Here is a 20,689-nt window from a genome sequence, read left to right as displayed (position 1 = left end):
AGGGATTTCCTTTGTTGATTGTGGAGACACACAAATAGAATAGATACATAGATATCAAAGTCCAAGATGGGAACCAGTTACGAATTCCATACCCTAAACTTTGATAGGAAGATAGGTTGATGGAGCGAACGTATCTGTATGGCATACACATCTTTCAAGTTCATGAAAATTCACCTATTCTCCAGTGCCATATACTACTCCTAGGTGGCCACCCATGGTGGACGGGTACCCTCTAATTTAGGAGTTAATTGCAGGTGATTAATTTGACCAAATTAGTTGTTGAGTAAATGGTATATGACATAGGCCCAAGTCTAGTTGAATAGTGAACTTAAAAGGTCACATACAAATCCATGATGAAATTCTTAAAAATAATTAATTTGATTAATTATAGAGAACAAATAAAGTCGAACTTGTCTTCTTAAAAAGAAGCAAAGTAGAATTTGTCTTTTTGTGAAGAGGAAGCAAAGTGGAACTTGTCCGCTTGAGAAGAGTAAGCAAAATTGAACTTGTCCTCTTGAAAAGAGGAAGCAAAGTTGAATTTGTCTACTTGATAAGAAGCAAAGTTGAACTTTTCTTCTTTAGAAGATGAAGCAAAGTTGAACTTGTCCTCTTGAAAAGAGAAAACAAAGTCGAATTTGTCTTATTGAAGAAGCAAAGTTGAACTTGTCATCTTGACAAGAACAAACAAAGTTGAGCTTGTCCTCTTCTTAACAAAGTTGAGCTTGTCCTCTTAAGAAGAGGAAGCAAAGTTGAACTTCTCCTCTTAAGAAGAGAAAGCAAAGTTGAACTTATCCTCTTGAGAAGAAGTAAAGTTGTACTCCTCTTCATAATATGACAAAATAGTTTTGTCCCTTTTCAAGAAGGAGAATCAAACTTGCCTTCCTCTTTTGAAGAAGAGGAAGACATTTTGAACTTTGCCTTCAAATTAAGATTTAGTAATAGGTTTTCCTAAAAATCAAAGGACTAAGTTGATGCTCTCTTGATCTCTTTCTCTCTTTGCTCTCTTGCTCTTATTCTTTTGAAAGAGAAACGAGTTCTCTTGTCTTCTCCCATTCATAATCTTCTAACGCCTACTAGCATAGGGTTAAAGGAGATTCGTCATAGGTGGTGTGGATCAACTTTAAAGGAAAGACACTTGTGTTCGTACCATGAAGAATAGCCCAACACCGTCTAACTTGCCGAGCAACTAGTAGCTGTTTTCACATTGGTTTGGAATGAGGTTCGTTCTTGAGAACGTTAAATCACCTACATAAAAAGAAGTGCACCAAAGGTTGGTATCCTAAACAATTCAATTGACTCCTTTTTGCATGAGATCCTCGTTGTAGTAGCAATGAGATGAGTAATTTGATACCTAATTATAATATTGTATTGTAATTCTAATTTCTGTTGTGTTTAACCTTTCGAGGCCTATACAAAACTCGCATCAACATCAACTGCTATCTTATTTGCAATCAATAGAAAGCCACCTTCATATCTCGTACCTATATTCCTAGCCGTCTTCAGTTGCCTCATGTGTCCACCAAAGTTGTCTTTGTTACTGCTTTTTCCTTCATGTTCTTTCCAAGTTGGGCTTAGTCCAATTGCCTCAAGCTCCAACTTGAAGGAGGGTGTAGAAGATCGAAAATGCTGAAGGTTGTTTAGTTAGTCAGTTTGTCAATAAAATTGTCACGTTTTTACTGTTTATGTCATGTCGCCGCTTTACTGGTGTACAATTGCCACGGTAGTTAGGAAGTGAGTTTGTTAGTTGAGTTTGTTATTTTCCCGCCTCTCATTTTCTCTGTTTTTATACTTTTATTTAAGCAGCATTTGGCTTCAATTAAATCACTAAGAATTTACTGAAATTAAGAGCTCCTTTCATTAATGATGTCTTTTTTTCTATTTACACATCCACACAATTCCACAGCGCCCTCGTTCAAATGTCACCCTTGACCACCAAAAAGAAAAATTAGGGACTATGGTTCGTAAATAAACATTTGGAACATAGTACACTTTGTTCACATATTAATCTACAAAATTTCTTAACAGCCCCACAAACTGCCAAATACATAACATTTAGGCATAATTTCTCAAAATACAACTACAATAATTCAAAAATATGACCATATTGATCCTATAGGGACGTGCATGTATCTAACTTCAAGAAATACTATAATAGTATAAAATAGTGGCAAATAGAGATATAAATGCAAACAAAACCAAAGAATTAACCTAAACATGCCGAGCATCATTTTGTATTGCACATTGTTCATATCGCGGAACCAAAGTTTCAAAATTGAAAATGCGATTCAGTAAGTCCAAGACAATCTTTGTCAAGTAACGATACATGGAGGGTCGACCACTACAAGAAAATGGGCTTTTACTTTTAGCTATAAAAACATTTGCTACAAAAAAAATGGCATAGTAATAGGTAGTCAATAACTACAAAATATACCCGTAGCAAAAATTAGTGTAAAATGAGGTCGTTTAATGTTTTTTCTGAGAAATTATTGTTGTAAGAAAAAAGTTGTTATTTATAAATTTTGAAAAACATACAGAACGACATTGTTTTGACTAATATTTAAGATTTTTGGTTTCTGCAGTATTTATGAATTCTTCACATCAAGTAAGTTAATCGAGACGAATATGATTATTTATTGTTGTTGGTTTTCTGTTTGTATTTTTTCCGGATTTGCATCAATGAGCATGCAAGCTATTTCATAGAATCATACTCCTATTTTATTTTTTAATGTTTACTTTTTGTGTGGATTGATAGGTATGACTAGTTTTTTCTATGATACCCTTTCTTGTGTGTTAGATTAATACCCATCTTTCTATGAGACTCTATGCTTATTCTTGACTAATTATCTCAAGTACTTTATCATATATGTCTGTCTGAACTACTTAAACCATCTCATTAGTGATGGTATAAACTCCTCTCTTTTTTTAACTTACTATCATTGTCTTTTTCCTTTTTTCTTTTTTTGTTCTTGATTTGAACAACATGAAAGTTCTTCTTTACTTGTGTACTTTTTGGTTTTACTTTTATTTATTTGGATTTTGTGGTTATATTTTAGGACACGAAGATATGAAACAAGTTGATCGAGGAGATACTTTTTGTCCTGCATGTATGGTTGGTTTTTGTATGCAACTATGCATTTTTGGATTAGCTATGGACAAGGTTAAGAATTGTGTAATGTCTACAGCATCGAATGATACTTACACAATTATTTAGTTGTCGGTATATTTGTTCATGTTGGAATTAGAATATTATACTTCATGTCAACTTATTAGATTTATAATATATGTTAGTCATATGTTGATTGACTAGTTGTGTTATTCAATGCTGGTACAAATATTAGTTGTGTATAAGAATACTTTCCATTGTTAATACAAAGTATTAAAAAATAATAAATATTGAAAAATATATCGGGATAATTATCATAAAAAATGCAAAATAAATTTAGTTTTATTGCTATAGCAAAATGATCGTAGTAAAAGTTAATTTGTTGGAACAAGTAGAGTTCCTTAGTAAAAAGTGATACTTTTTGTCGTTGTTTTTGCTATGAATTTGTCGTCGTAATGAAAGCTGAATTTTCGTAGCAAATACACATGTGATGGATACAAATGGACAATCGTAGCAAAAAGGTGGATATTTTTGCTCTTCTTTGCCTACGAATATATGTTGTAACAAAAGTTATATATTTTCCTAGCAAATACCTTTTGCTACGAATTTTATCTATATCGAAACTTTTGCTACGCCTGTATTTTCTATGACCAAAATTCATAGCAAATTCATAGCAAAAGGGTTTTTGCTACGAATATCGGGCTTCTACTACGAATTCCTCATCGTAATTAAAAGCTTATTTTCCTGTAGTGAACCCACTAGAGTATACTGCAATATGTCCCCTACAACAGGTACAATTGTCACAATACAAACAACCTTTTTGTTAATAATAATTGAGATTTGAGCAATGGTGCAACTAGTCTAGACATTGTGATACACACCCCATTACCGAGGCAACCCAAGAACGTCTTTCGATTTTAGTACTAGTCTAAGACGTTCTCACAACGACTTTCATGCCACAAATACATAAGCAAAGGATTCTATCCTCGTTCGACGAATGTTAGGTTGTTGGATGTGATCTGGATTTTGAATTTAAGCTGCTCTAGATGGTTGATGACAATCTTCATTTTCAGGGTACATGTTGCACATAATTTTGAGCAATAGGCAGATAGACAAAGTGTTTGACGCACTAAAATACACAACAATGAAGTTGTTGTAAGAATGAGAATTGTATTGAAAATAAAACACCATTGCAAGCTACAAATTTTAAAATTTCCCCATGTTTTTAAACAGTGGATATTGAATAAGATAGGCCTTCTTCGATGCCTAATCTGGGGTTCTGTCCCACTTTTGGTGTAAAAGAATAAAAGACTCAATTCCTAGAAAACATATAAAATTATAACAAAAAATATCTCACCCCATTAATAAAAATCCAACTCACTACCAAGAACCACAACTTGCGTCAATGAAGACAGAAGCAGATTTTCTGGTACAGTAGTTGAGGACGAAGAAGGTGGTCTGTACAGATGCAGAGATTGAAGAAGAAAAGAAGAAATTGCATTTGTTCAAGAAGGCTTAGAGTTGCTACCTACAAAATTACACTAACACCTTTATTAATATTCGCAACAGACACTAGGCGCACTTTCACTTATAAATCGTGTTTATGCTTGTTTATATATTGTATAACGTTTTTCCTCTGGTTACTAGCCGTTAGAGGGGCCAACTATTTCTTGGCTTGAACTGCACTTCAGCAGTATATATATCTGTACATTCTTGTGATGTCAAAGCAATGTAGATTCAAGATTTTTCATTCTTCTTTTTCAATTTTAACTTCTACATGGTATTAGAGCCATTTTTTATGGTTCTTCCATATTTCTGATCCTTTTTTTATCACGAACTGATACAGCCATACATGGTCGATTTTGAAGAGAAACCAAGTAAATAGAAGAAAGTAATCGAGGAATCAGAAATGATGAAGATGCAGATTACAGAAAATCCCGGGATGTGTCTGGTTTCTTCAGTACTAAATGGAAAGAATTATCTTTCTTGGAGCAGGTCCATTGACGTAGCACTAGGGGCCAAGATGAAACTAAGTTTCATCAGTGGGAAAAGCCTCAAACCACACGAAGATGCGGATGACTATGAGCAGTCGATAAGAAATGACTGCATGGTCACTTCTTGGATTCTAAACTCCAAATCCAAAGATATTGTAAAGAGTTTCTTGTATGTAAACTCTGCTAGGGAACTGTGGGTGGAATTGGAAGTGCACTTTGGAGAGAGTAATGCACCTACGCTATACCAATTACAAAGGGAAATAGCATCAATCTCTCAAGGGGATCTCTCAGTTTCTGCGTACTTGGGAAATTAAAGAAGCTATGGGATGAAAGTGTGTCACAGACCAATGCCACAATGTGAATGTGGTGCATCCAAGACTTTTACAGAAATAAATACTACTAATCAACTTATGCAGTTCTTGATGGGATTACATGACAGTTTTGATCATGTAAGAAATCAAATATTATTGATGGAACCATTGCCAAGTGTAAACAAGGCTTATTCCATGATCTTGATGGTTGAGAAACAAAGGGAAATAAATGCTGAAATCACAAGCAGTATGCAGAACATGGCAATGCAGATAAGAGAAGGTAGAAAGAACATGAATCTTGTTCCAAGAATTATGCCAAAGAGGAGAACTCAAGCAGTAAAATAGAACATGATCTGTCAGGAATGTGGCAGAACTGGACACTTGAAGAACACTTATTTTGAGATCCATGGCTACCTTCAGTGGTATAAGTCTTTAGTTAATAAGAAAAAGAGTCAAGGAACCACAGGGCATGCTTTCAACACAGCAGAAATACAAGACCAACAAGCAACTGCAGTGGAACATTCAATTAGTAAGGACATGATTTCAGATTTAATCAAGACTGAAGTTCAAAGATTACTTGCAGAAAATGGACAAAAACAACTGAATACACAAGCTGACTTTTATGATTTCTCAGGTAAATCTTTATCAGATGAGGTATGCAATATTTTTAATGAAAATGTTTGGGTCATAGACAGTGGGGCCTCTGCACATATGTCCAGGAATAAAAGACTCTTTGAAGCAACTACTAGCACTACAGTTAAATCATATATTCATCTTGCAGACGGTTCAAAACAATCAGTAGAACAGATAGGAAATGTGTTGCAGGACCACTTACCTACAGACGGTTCAAAACAGATTGTGTAGCTCCTCATCTATCTCATTTATCTTCTCTAACTCTCATTGTGTGCTGCAGGACCACAAGACTAAAGACATTTTGGCTGTAGGTAAGATGATACGAAGGTTATACATCCTGGATGGAGTATCCTTCAAAATGGAAACTATAAGCTATTTTAAAACAAACTTAGATAATTTTTTCTGTCATTCTATTGTGGCTGATCTGGATGTGTGGCATAGAAGGCTAGGTCACACACCACACAATGTACTCTCACATACCCCTTTGTTAAAGGGAAAACAAGACAAAATTAGTAGTTGTGGTGTTTGGTCTTGTTCTGAAAACTATTAGTGATCTTATTCCTTTCACTATTAGTGACAGTATATCTGAAAACTTGTTTGATCTTGTTCATATTGACATTTGGGGACCATATAATTGGCAATCTTTGTCACAGTGTACATATGTAATGACTTTTGTGGATGACCATAGTAGGTGTACTTGGACTTTTCTTATGAAGCATAAAACAGATGTTGCATCTTTGTTGACTTCAGTTCATACCATGGTGAACACACAATTTAACAAACAAATTAAAGTTGTAAGGACTGACAAATGGTAATGAGTTTTTAAGCAATTAGTGCCAAGAATTCTTTAGAAATAAGGGAATCATACATCATAAAACTTGTGTATACACTCCTCAACATAATGGCATAGTTGAAAGGAAACACAAGCATCTCTTTCAAGTTGCAAGAGCATTTATGTTCCAATCCTCATTGCCTAAATGGTTTCGGCCTGAAGCTATTCTTACAGCCACCTATATCATTAATAGAGTGCCTACTCCAACTCTAGATTATGAAATGATGCATAATAAACCTGTGGATTACAAACACATGAAAGTTTTTGGCTGCTTATGTTATGCTACTAACACATTCCCAGCTAAGTTAAAGTTTGATCCTAGAGCAACAAAGTGTGTATTTCTAGGATATATGCATGGACAAAAAGAATATAAGTTATATGACATTGATAAAAAGATTGCTTAGGTTAGTAGAGATGTGATATTTCATGAGAACATTTTTCCATATCAAGAGGAACAAATAAATCTAATTACAACCTCACTTCCATTACCATTACATGATTCACTTGCTGACTGTAACACAGATATAGCTACGAATGACAATCATAAAAAAAATCCTAGTGAGGAACCTCCTATCTTAGAATACACAGCACAGGATCTTAGAAGATCTACCAGGAACACATCTAAGCCACCATGGTTAAATGACTTTATTTGTGATTTTTCAACTGATCGGTCCTCTCCTGTCATTACATATGTTGCCTTTGTTGCCTCAATTTCCACTTTGTAGGAGCCTTTTAGTTATCATCATGCTGCCACTCTACCAGACTGGGTGCAAGCAATGGAAACAGAGCTTAGAGCATTGGAAAACAACCAAACATGGGATTTTGTGGCACTACCTCCTGGAAGAAAAGCCATTGGCTGCAAATGCGTTTACAAACTGAAATTGAACTCTGATAGATCTCTTAATAGACATAAGGTAAGATTGGTTGCCAAAGGCTACAACCACTTGGAGGGAGTAGATTTTTTTTAGAGTTTCTCACCTGTTGCCAAAGTGGTAACAATGAGAACACTGCTTGTTATTGTTGCATCAGCAAGATGGCACATCCACCAACTTGATGTCAACAATGCCTTTCTACATGGCACCTTAGATGAGGAAATATACATGACAACACCTGAGGGTTATACAGTCCCTCCAGGTCATGTGTGCAGGCTCAAGAAATCATTATATGGCCTCAAACAGGCATCACGCAAGTGGAACTATGAATTCACATCTAAAATTGAGTCTTTTGGTTTCTATCAATCCAAGAAGGATTACTGTCTCTTTACAAAATCTACAGGTTCATACCTTATTGCTTTACTATTATATATTGATGACATCCTACTTGCAGGATCATCGATCACTCAGATCACCAAGGCAATCAACCACTTAGACCAGCTCTTCACAGTCAGAAATCTTGGACCTGCTAAATATTTCTTAGGCCTTGAGATCGCAAGATCACAACAAGGATTGGCACTCACCCAATGCAAATGCATAGGAGATCTACTGACAGACTTAGGATTGACTACTGCGAGGCCCACCAACACACCACATCCAGTAGCGATTAAATTTACATCTGATCTAGGGGATGCTCTTTCTCATCCAGCATCATACAAGAGGTTGGTTGGAAGGTTGCTTTATCTAAGCTTCACTAGACCTAATATTTCACATGCCACCCAACAATCTAGTCAATTCCTTCAATTACCGTGTAAACAACACTGGAATGCATTTGGCCAAATAGCTCAAGGTAACCTCAAAGAAATGTCTCTTCTTCCCCTCAAGCACACAGTCTCAGCTCCGTGCCTTCTGTGATGCTGACTGGGCTGCTTGCCCAGACAGCTCAAGATCACTTACAGACTATTGCATCTTCTTGGGACCTGCTTTGATTTCCTAGAAAATGAACAAGCAGGACACTGTCTCTCGTTCAACAGCTAAAGCCGAATATAGAGCCATGGGCTCTACAACTTTTAAGTTGGTCGGATTACAACACTCCTACAGGATCTTCACGTCTCAGTTCCACCCTATCCCTTTCCTCTGTGATAATCGAGCTGCCCTACACATTGTTAGTAATCCAGTGTTCCATGAACGCACTAAACACTTATAAATTGGTTGTTATTTGGTGCGTGATCACTACAAATCAGGCTTCTTGGCACCCTCCTATGTTCCCTCAAAGGAACAATTAGCTGACATCTTTACAAAGCCATTGCCAGGACCCCTCTTTCACTCCTTACTTGGCAAGCTGGGCTAGATTGACTTCGTCCCAAGTCCAGCTTGGGGGGACGTGGGGGGGGGGGGGGTGTTGAAGACAAAAGTAGATTTTCTGGTACAGTAGTTGAGGATGAAGAAGGACGTACAGATGCAAAGCTTGAAGAAGAAAATAAGATTGCATTAGTTCAAGAAGGCCTAGAGTTGCTACCTACGGTATGACACTAACAGCTTTATTAATATTAGCAACAAACATTAGGCGCACTTTCACTTATAAAACTGCGTTTATGCTTGTCTATAAATTGTATAACGTTTTTCCTCTGGTTACTAGCTGTTAGAGGGGCCAACTGTTTCTTGGCTTGAACTGCACTTCAGCAGTATATATATCTGTACATTCTTGTGATGTCAAAGCAACGTAAATTCAAGATTTTCCATTCTGCTTGTTCAGTTTTAACTTCTACATATAAGGTATCAATTGACAAGCACTTTAAGCATATAACCAGAAAAAATTCTGAGTCTTAAAAGATGGAAACACTTTAAAGCAAAAGAGGAGGTAGTAATACATAATAATAGGAAAAAAAATTAGATTGTCAACACAAGGAAGACACTTACATTATTCACAACCCTGCCAATCCTCGGTGTTATATAGCCGCGGTTCAATCCCAAAATTAGTGAAACTCTAACAAGAGGCTAAATTTAGAATTGGTGCCATACTATAAGGCACTTTGCGATTTTGATACCATATTTTCTAAAGTATCTTTATTCAATACCACGCAATAGAAGAAATGACAAAGGAACTAGAAATGACAAAAGGAACTAATTGGAAAGACCTCGAGCTTCATACCTCAAAAACCTCTCATAATATAAGAGAGATCCAGAAAATACAGGTCAAGACTATGAAAATAGATTTATCCATTTACCTATGAAAATAGATCTCTTGAGCCAAAAGATGGATAAGATCCTCCCACATCTACATAAGGATCGTACAGATCAAAGAGCCAAGTCACAGATCTGAAGAGAAACCAATATCCCTGAGACATGCAGATCTTACCAAGAGAATATCAGGGAAGCCTTCGGACCAGTGCTCCTCCTACATCAAACGCAAAGGCGACTAAGATTCCAAGCCCAATTTGCGACTCAATTACCAGTCCAATAGCAAGCTAATGGAACAAGAGGCCTTGGGAAGGCTCTAAGGAACCTTCCCCCAACTAGGGCCCATGGAGACGGGGACTAGGAGGAAACCTGCTGACCCGAAAGTTCAGGGGGCCCAATGCCACCTTGTCCACCAGAAGAGCACTTATCCAGATGGCTAAAAACTACTCGAGCAAGAAGTGATAAGGATGTCCACGTGGCCAGACCCTCGGAAGAACAGGACTCTTATTTAGTCGTGATTCCTCATCTAAAGTGGATTCCCTTGAACCACTCCAACCAAAACTACAATTTTGAAGAGACTTATACATTAGCAACTGCCTCCCTGATCGTTAGGAAACGAGTATAAGAACAGGTTTAACCCCTTCAAGTGAGCGGACGCTTTTTCTTTTTCAAACCATACACAAGAAATCTCTGCCATACACACTTATCCCACTCATTCTCCCAATATAGCTTGCTATCTTATTTTTGTATCTTTTCTTTTTAATGTTCTCATCTCAAAATTGCGTATTGACTTAGGCATCAAAATGCTAATATTTTTGCAGATTCCCATCTTGAAGCTTGTAAAGGATTTGCCCCACAGGGGATCTCACATCCAGGAACTATTTCACCCGTGCGGTTTTTGCACATATCCGAATCATTTTTTCCTTTTCTTCCCCTTTAAATCTACAACATTAGGGTGTTTTTCTCCTTCCATTTTTGTCTTTACCATCTAGAAGGAAAGAAATCTCCCCATAAAAACTTTCCTAATGAGTGCTTCCCGCAAACAACTTCGATCATCCCATAAGGCATGATTGTGCTCTATTGAGTGCTGAAATATGTTTTTATCTCCTATTCTGTTGATCATTTTCCAGCTTCATTTGGGCTTTCTGACTCTTTTCTGCATAATTTAATTATCAATGCAATCAAATAATTCTAAAATACTCAAATTAAATGTGGATTTTAATGCTAAAACATATCCCACCAATGATGAACAAGAAAACGAAACCCACATGCATTTATTGTTTGACTGTAGCTTCACGAGGCGGCTTTTGGGAATATTGGAAGAAGCATCCGGCTCACTAGCCTTACACTCACAATTGGCAATTAGGAATTAGTCAGGCAGCTGGAAAGTAGAGGTCCCAAAACTTGGTTAATGCAGCGTATAAAGCAAACTTGGTGTCCACGGTGTGTTAAATTCCAAGTATTCAAAATAAGATTGAATGCAAGAACAAGACATTGAAGAGAAAAAACTCTTCCGTTTTCTGTAATATCATTCATCATCTATAAATGAAGTGTTACAAGGGGTATAAATACACATTGGTATAACTGTCTCTAACAAACTAATAAAAGTTGTTACAGAAAACACAAAAACAGTTAAGCTGAATCTATCCCGTATCTAATGAAGTTGTAACAGAATTTTGTGCGGCCTCACAATTAGCGATGTGTCAAGTGTAACGACCTCAAGACTAGCGACCTGGTATTGAGCAACCTTTGGGCAATCTGGTCGAGAAGTTGAACTCTCAACAGCCCCCCACAAGTTGGACGTGGTTCGATCAAGAACAAACCCAACTTGGAGAGCATAGTAATAAAAGAAGGTGAAGGTAGCACCTCGGTAAATAGATCGGCTAGCTGGAACGAACTTCTCACGAATGCAGGGTTGACGAAACCTTCTTTATAGGCATCGCGAACCAGATGACAATCCAGCTCTATATGCTTTGTTCGTTCATGAAAAATCGAGTTGGCCAGAATGTGTAAAGCTGATTTATTATCACAAAATAAGTCGATAGGTAGAAAATAGAAACACCAAGATCAGTTAGGATGTATGTGAGCCAACGCAGTTTGCAGACAGTGGCTGCAAGACTGCGGTACTCGGCCTCAGTAGTGGACCTGGACACCGTTGGTTGCTTTTTTGTCTTCCAAGATACTAGAGCAAGTCCAAGAAGAATACAAAACCCTGTAAGCGAACGCCTGAAATCCGGGCAGGTCGCCCAATCTACGTCACAATAAGCCTTCAGCACAAAGGGGTTGTCTGAGGGAAAAAATAACCCCTTAGATGGACAGCCTTTGAGGTAGCAAACCACGTGGAGAGTTGCCCGCTAGTGGGAGTCACAAGGATTTGTGAGGAAGTGGCTCAATTGTTGAACCGAGTGTGAAATATCTGGACGAGTGAATCCAAGGTATAATAGACGCCCCACAAGTCGCCGATATGAATCAGGATTAGGAAACGGGTCATCGAAAGTAGAGTGAAGTCTTAAACCTTGAGGAAGAGGGGTAGGAGCCGATTTTGACTGACTCAGACCCATGTCACGAATGATGTCCATAGCATACTTGGTCTATGAAACGTAGAGACCATCAACACTGCGAGCTATCTCCAGTCCGAGAAAGTAGCGAGCATCCCCAATATCCTTAATCGTGAACAAGGAGTGGAGGTGGTCTTTCACTTCCTGAATAGCGACCTGAGAAGGACCAGTGATCAATATGTCATCCATGTATACCAGCAACGCCATTGGTCCTGTGGGTGTATCTTTCACAAAAAGGCAGTGATCATGCGCTGACTGACGGAATCATAGGCAGTAATTCGAAGAGTGAATTCCACATTCCATTGACGAGAGGCTTGCTTCAACCCATATAGCGACCTCGTCAGCTTGCAGCTCAAATGTGGTTCCACATTGTACCCCTCAGGTGGGGTCATATAGATGTCCTCCTCCAAGTGTCCGTGCAAAAAAATGTTGTTGATATCTAACTGTTGTAGAGGCCACCCACGAGCTGCAGCAACTGCAAGAAATAATCGCACCGTCACAGTTTTACCAATTGGAGAAAAATTGTCCACATAGTCAACCCCTTCGACCTGCGTGAAGCCTTTTGCCACTAATCGAGCCTTATAGCATTCCACTGTCCCATCAGCTCACAGTTTGGTTTTGAAGACCCATTCGCAACCAATTGCTCGCTTTCCCTCGGGCAAGGTGGTTAGATGCCAAGAATCATTTTTCTCCAAGGCATCCAGTTCGTATCACATCGCATCTCTGCTTTCTTGATGCTCAACTGCCTCTAAGAACGACCTAAGTTCCTGCAAAACAGAAAACGAAGCCAGAAAAGACATATATGCAAGGTTGGTAAGATGAGGAGTGGAAGATGATCTAGTATTGCAAACGAAATCATCAAGCCAGGCAGGTCTCTGGGTGTTCCGAGTGAACCTACGAGTAGATTGCACAGGAGGTGTGGTAGGCGAAGTTGGAGTAGGGGAGTGATTAGTTGGAGTGGATGAAGTAGAGGGTGGAGGAGATTGAGGCTCATCGATCAGGAGATCAGCATGAGAAGGTATGACAGGGAGTGGACAGGTCGTTGAGGTCTTTTTGAGACGGCGTAAGGGCATTGACTTTCATAAAACTGGACATCTCTAGATGTAAAAATGCATTAATTCTCGAGGTTGTATAACTTGTATGCCTTTTAGGTTGTGGCATAACCTATCATCACACATTTGAGAGCTCTAGGTTCAAATTTGTGTTTATGAGGATTAGTATTGGTGGCATAGTAAAGGCACCCAAAGGTGCGAAGATGATTATAAGAAGGTATGGAATTATGAAGAAGTTCGAAGGGAGTCTTCCAATGGAGAAGTTTAGAGGGCGTTCTGTTTATCAGGTAGGTCGTGAGAATGGACTCGCCCCAAAATTTTGTGGGTAAATAGGCTTGGAACAATAGAGCTCGCGCAACATCAAGCAGGTTACGATGTTTGCTTTCAACCCTACCGTTCTGTTGAGGAGTATAAACACAGGTAGTCTGGTGAATTATTCCAAAGGTACTACAAAGGTCGCGATAGCTAGAGTTGAGGAACTCAGATCTGTTATCAGATCGTATGACCTTGATAGTTTTGTTAAATTGGTTATGTATAAGGCTAACGAATGTTTTTAAGGTACAAGCAACCTGGGACTTATGGTGGAGAAGGTAAGTCCAAAGACTGCAACTATGATCATCCAAAATAGTTAAAACATAGCTACAGTTTGAAAGTGTGGGGGTCCTATAAGGACCCCAAAGGTCCACATGTATGAGGCTGAAAGGAGCAGTAGATTGAGGTTCACTACAAGTGAAAGGAGTTCGAGATTGCTTTGCTTTATGACAAATCTCACAAGATATGTTCAACGCATCACTGTTTAAATTTATTTCAGGAATATGTTTCGACACTTGCAATGACTGGGGGTGACCTAGTCTATGATGCCAAAAAAAAAACATTACAATTGTCAGAATTGGAAGAGGTGGCATTATGACAGTAGGTCGCAGGTTGCAAGCTTGGAAAAGGAAGCATGGTCAACGGCCAGTTGCCTGATAAGATACAAGCCTTTGGAAGGGAACCCTATAACCAAGTTTCTCTTAGTAACCTGGTCCTGCAAAACACAACTTGCCTTAGTGAATTGGAAAAGGTAAGATTTATTACCTCAGAGTTGAGCAACAGAGAACAAATTAACGAAAAAGGAAGGTATGTAGAGGATATGCGTGAGTGCGACCTCATTGTTCAAGTGCACCTCACCAATATATAGTGCATTTTCTTTGTGCCATCAGGTAGAATAAGAACAGGTAGATTAGGGTTTGTGGTCGAGGAGAGGAGAGGTCGTTTGTGGTTGAAGAAGAACCGGTAAGTTTAAACTTTTTTATGTTTTTTGAGAAATTGTTGTAATTCTTGCAGAGATTACAGAAATTTTTCTATTTTAGTTTGCAGAGATTACAAAAAAATTAATAAATTAGAAACTTCAACTGAATCTACCAAATTTTTACATGGTTTTCTATCTCTTCCTCAATGGGTATCTTTTTAGATTCCTCCTCCAACAGCGCCTTCATTTGAGCATGCTTGCAGTGGCATCTTTACCACCATAATAATTTCAGTGCATGAAATTATTATGAGGAAGTGCATGCCTGTAGTGGCATTCTTTACCACTATTTGGGCAAATCCAAAACCAACCATACTGCTTCTTTTCAATTGCTTCCAGAAACAATTTGCATACCTGCAAGAAAATGAGAAGAATAAAAAGAAAATTTCAGTTTGGTTTTGAGATAAAAAAATAATCATGGAAGAGCATATGTATGTTTTAAATAACAAAACTTAATTAGGAACCTATAAAACAAGTATATGATAGAGCATGCCACCAAGCTAAAGTGAAACAGGAACAAAGTATTCTAATAATCAGATAATTATCTTTCCTATGGGTGGAAAAACTGCTAGTTAGCATGCATATTGACTATATGCGAACTTTTTATTAGGTATTCTATTTGCTCTTCCAGAATTCATTTGCTATTCTCACTGTTTGGTATTCTTGGTCCCCCCCATTGTTTGCGTAATACTGTTTTTGGTCCCCCCCTCCCCCAGTGTTTGTGTATTACTGGTTTTGGACTCCCCCTCCTCGAGTGTTTGTGTTTTACTGTTTTTTATCCCCCCCCCCATTACTGTGTATTACTGGTTAATCATAAAAATTTTTACAGTTTCTATAATACTTCATTGTTAATTTTATGTATTATGACTAAGTTAATTTCTTAATTAATTTGCAGAAAATGGTTTTGGGAGAACTATGCAGACTTTTTTGTGTGGTTAGGTGGGCTCATAGAATGGGTACCAACCATTAGATATGTTGGGGGTATACTGTCTTTTTTCCAGGGGTTGATAAAGAAAGATTATTCTATGATAACCTAAGAACAATGTACACTAAAGCTGGGGGTAAGGGTAGTAATGTAGTAATTTATTATTCACTTCCTCAACAAACATTACAAATGTCCATAAAGAAGTTAGAAGGGGATGAGGGTATTAGAGAGTTATTAAGAGATTATAAAGGTTGTAATGTTATATCAATTTACATTGAAGAAAAAACAGGCTCTTTGTTGTCTATAGATGTTAGTGGTGATGTCCTTCATTGTGAAGAACTTGTGCCACTGTTACAATATAATGTTGAACAAACAGGAAATCAGGAAGGGATTGAGGCTGAAAATGAGAGTACAGCGTTTGTTTTTTAGGGTGTAGGGGTTGAGGGTGATAATGAAGGTGTAGGGATTGAGGAAGGAGTTGAGGGTGATAATGAGGATGTAGGGGTGGAGGATGGGGTTGAGAGTGACAATGAAGGTGTAGAGGGTAAAGAAGAAGGGGTTGAGGAAGGGGCTGAGGGTGATAATGAGGGTGTAGGTGTTGAGGATGGGGCCTATGGTGAAAATGAGGGTGCAGAGGGTGAGGAAGTAGGGGTTGAGGAAGAGGAAGGAAATGATGAGTCAGATTCTATTCATCATTAGTTTTTGATTGCCCTTCATAGATGTTAGAGGATTTAGAGGGTCTTTGGGATGATGATATTTTCACTAGTAGGCCTGAAAATTACACAAGAACAATGCTAAAGACTCTAAGGTCTTTAATGAGAGAAAGAAGGAAAAAAAACAGCAAAAGCAACAAAATGAGAGGGATGAAGGGACTAGTAGGGGAGATGGACAGTAGTTCACTGATTGTGAAGATGAAGAGTTGGGTGATGAGGGAGATGGGTGTCCAGTGTGGGATGAGGTGATGAATATGGCTGAACTAGATTTGAAAGTAGGTATGAAGTTTGAGACAAGAGCCAATTTTAGGGATGTGCTGAGGGATTGGGCTGTGAGGAGGGGATGGGATTTGAAGTTGGTGAAAAATGAAAAACACTTGATAATTGCAACATGCAAAAATGGGTGTAATTGGAAGTTGAGGGCATCTTCAGTCATGAAATCCACAACATTTCAGATAAAGTCTATTAAGGGAGAATATACCTGTGCACGTAAAGTTGAAAATAAGCAAGTCAATTACAAGTACATTGGTAAAATAATTAAAAAGTTTGTAAAAGACAATCCAAATGAGTCTTTTCAATCATTGAAGAACAAAGTCAGAAGAGAATTGCAGATTGATGTTTCAACTCATAAAGTTTATAGCGCCAAAAAACATGCTCTCAAATTGGTAACAGGTGATGTGAAAGAGCAATATGCAAGACTTTATGACTACTTTCATACAGTAGTCAAACATAATCCACGGAGCTCTATAATAATGAAGCTGAACAAAGAAGTGAATCCACCTGTTTTACAAAGAATGTATTTTTGCCTGAGAGGCATGAGAGATGGTTTCATTGAGGGGTGTAGACCATTAATTGGATTGGATGGGTGTTTTCTGAAGGGGTTATTCAAAGGGCAGTTGTTGGCTGCTATTGGGAGGGATCCAAATGACAACATTTATCTAATTGCTGTTGCGTATGTAGAGGTTGAGAAATATGATAGTTGGGAGTGGTTTTTGAACCTTTTGCTTAGAGATATAGGCTTACAAAATGAGAGGGGATGGGCCTTGATTTCAAATAGGCAGAAGGGGTTACTAGAGGCCATTGCTGAACTGGCACCTAGGGCTGAACACAGATTCTGTTTAAGGCACATGTATAATAATTTTAAAGAAAAATTTAAAGGGCAACAACTAAAAAAGATGTTTTGGAAAGCTGCATCAACTTACAGTGTTAACCAACACTTGAAAACAATGGCTGAGATTGAAAAAATGTACCCAAAAAAAGATGCTGAACAAACACCATACGAATGGTTGGCTGAAATACCTCCAGTGCATTGGGCAAGATGTTTCTTCCCAACTAAGACAAAGTGTGATGTGCTTATGAATAACATGAACGAATCCTTCGATCATATTATCCTGGAGGCAAGGGAATTACCAATAATTCAGATGTTTGAATGGATAAGAAATAAGTTCATGGGAAGAATTCAAGTGAAAAGAGAGGGGATGGAAAAATACGAGGGGGTTGTTTGTCCTAATACCATGAAGAAAACTGAAGTGCAAAGGCTGGAAAGTAGAAACTGCTTTCCTTATTGGGCAGGGGAAGACAAATACGAGGTAATGCATTTTATGCAAAACCACATAGTCTACCTCAAGGAGAAGTTTTGCAGTTGTGGCATGTTTCAGCTTGTGGGATATCCTTGCTGTCATGTCATTGCTGCAATTGATTATCATAGGCTGAAAGTAGAGGATTTCATTGATAATGTTTCAAGAAGGAAGTGTATTTAAATGTATACAGCCACATGATCCACCCAGTGCCAGGGATGCATGATTTTGAAGATTCAAAGATGGGAAAAGTAAAGCTCTTAGAAAGCAAAAAAAAACCAATATCTTCTTCAAGTAAATTGCTTAAGAGACAACAACAAGATGCTCCAAATCAGTCCTCCCAATTTAAGAGAAAATGTTGTGCAGAGAGAAATCCATCTATTTTTTCACTGATCAAGGGTTTGGCTAACTCATATAGGCCAGGACAAACCAAGAAAAAAGATGGAAATACTGATGGAACATCAAAGCCCATAGGAAATGTATGAGGTGCAATTGTGGTTCAATTTTGTCCTTTTTGTGATGTTTTGGTGATGGATTTTGCAAAACTGATGGTTGCAAATTAGGATTTTTGGATGTATAGTTGTTGGCATGGAAATCTAGTTGTAAAATGCTTCAGTGAATGCACTTTGTCCATTTTGAAGTGAAATGAAATTCATGATGGTTGTTTTTTTTTTATGTTTTTATTGTCGGAAAATTGTGATGATGCATTGATGCATTTGCTGTTTTTTAATTGTATTATAGGTTCATTAACATTACACTATAAATTGTCTAAATTTTTAGATTATTGACATTAATATGTTAATAAAAAAGAATAAACTAATTCTTTTGTTATTACATAAAAAATTTAATATTGGAAAAATTAGTGTAAATTAATTTTTTGATTATTTACATTATTATGTGAAGATGTTAGTATATATTCTGCATATTGTTCTAATTTATTTTAATTTTTTTGATTGATATGTAAAATTATTAAAATTTTGGAAATTGGTCTAAATTAATTTTGTGATTATTTTACATTATGATGTAAAAATATTATGGGAATATTGTTGTAATTCATTTTCATTATTTTTGTTAATATGTAAAAGTGTTAATATTGGAGAAATTGGTCTAAATTAATTTTGTGATTATGTACATTATTTATATTTATTAATGCATTATTGTTAATATTGCATTAAATGATCTAAAAATCTTTATTAATGTGATTATTATGTAAAATTTTATTAAATTACATAAATAATTTGTGTAATAACACATAAATTTCATAAACTACACAAGTATTGCGTAAATGAAAAATAAATTGAATGAGTTTGTGTAAATTTGTTAAATTGCATAAATTACCACAAATAGCATAAATTACATATAAAATTTTAAAAATTACCAAATATTACGAAAATTTCAAAAGTAATTTTTTGAAAATATTTTTAGAAAATTTTCAAAAAATATTCTGAAAATATGCTCAAAAAATATTTTATGTGTTTTTTCTGAAACTGTTTTTTAGAAAATATTTTAATAAAATTATGCATAAATTTCAAAAAATACAAAAAAGTTATAGAAGAACTTTAAAAAATACCAAAAATTTAAAAAAAATTATGAAAATTTAAAAATTAATTTTTTGAAAATATTTTAAAATAACAAAAATTCGAAAAAATACAAAAAAAAAAATTCTGAATTTTTTTCCTTGAAAAATTGAATTTTTTTATGAAATATTTTCAAAAAAAATTCAGCAAATGTATTAAATATTTCTTGTTACATTTCAGAAAATGTTTTCAAAAAGATATTTTCAGAAAAAAATTTCAATGAAAGAAAAAAATAAGGTGGGGGGTGGATATGAAAGAAATGGGGTGGTGGTGGTGGGGGGGGGGGGGGGAACAGCAAAAATAGGAGGAAATTGGAATAATGTTACCTTAGGAGGTCGTTGACGGCGGGAAAAGGGCAGAAGGGGGGGGGGGGGGAAGGCGGTCTCTAGAGGTGAGAGCAACAGTCGCAGAGGAAGGGAGAGAAAGGGAGGAGGAAGGAGAAAAGGAAAAAAATTTGCCAAGTGTTCTATATATATTGATTTTTGGAGCGGACTCTGGAACAGTCGTTTTTAAATAAACCGTTCCCACGCCCATTGCTAATATACAAAATGATGACGTTTTTGTTGACGATCATTTACTAAAAAATCGTTCCTATTTAGTAACCGTGCTAAAGACCCATTTCAAATAGAACAAGACGATGTCATTTTTGTAAATTAACGAGACCATTCCTAATTATAACAAACCATTCCAAATTGTGTCTCAAATTTAATTTCTCAAAAAATTAAGAAAAGTAAAAAAATATAGAAAAAACCGTTCTAGACATTAATGATCAGGAAAAAGTAGACGAACAAGCAATTAAGGCAATTGAAAACATATATTGTTACGAATAAAATTTGACAGCTGTTCAAAAGATCAAGTATATTTGTATGTACAAAATTGTTAGTCTTACGTAGATGCAAATAACATCTTATACTGTTGTATTGGATCGCGTAATCAGAACATTAAAATTTTATCAGACTGTTGGATATTATTAAATCGACAGAATAATACATTCAATGATGTTTCACATTTTTGTTATACGAGTCCTAAGATATCGCATCTGATACACAATCAACGATGTTAAAAATGATGCA

At 36.7% G+C, this 20,689-nt stretch overlaps 1 long non-coding RNA gene and 1 pseudogene across 1 annotated transcript; both read left to right on the top strand.

The window, feature by feature from the left end:
• Positions 1–907: 907 nt before the first annotated feature.
• On the top strand, positions 908–3,306 carry LOC148788145 (uncharacterized). The gene is made up of 2 exons (XR_016065577.1): positions 908–1,270; positions 3,054–3,306. It is a non-coding gene; the product is annotated as an uncharacterized LOC148788145 (long non-coding RNA).
• Positions 3,307–16,716: 13,410 nt separating this feature from the next.
• Positions 16,717–18,524, top strand: LOC105162328 (uncharacterized; annotated as a pseudogene).
• Positions 18,525–20,689: the final 2,165 nt, after the last annotated feature.

The sequence above is a fragment of the Sesamum indicum genome, linkage group LG5, assembly GCF_026168435.1.
Source record: "Sesamum indicum cultivar Baizhima isolate 11 linkage group LG5, ASM2616843v1, whole genome shotgun sequence".
Classification (NCBI taxonomy): domain Eukaryota; kingdom Viridiplantae; phylum Streptophyta; class Magnoliopsida; order Lamiales; family Pedaliaceae; genus Sesamum; species Sesamum indicum.
The sequence above is the reverse complement of the archived record's forward strand: the minus strand, read 5'-3'. Positions and strand labels throughout refer to the sequence as shown.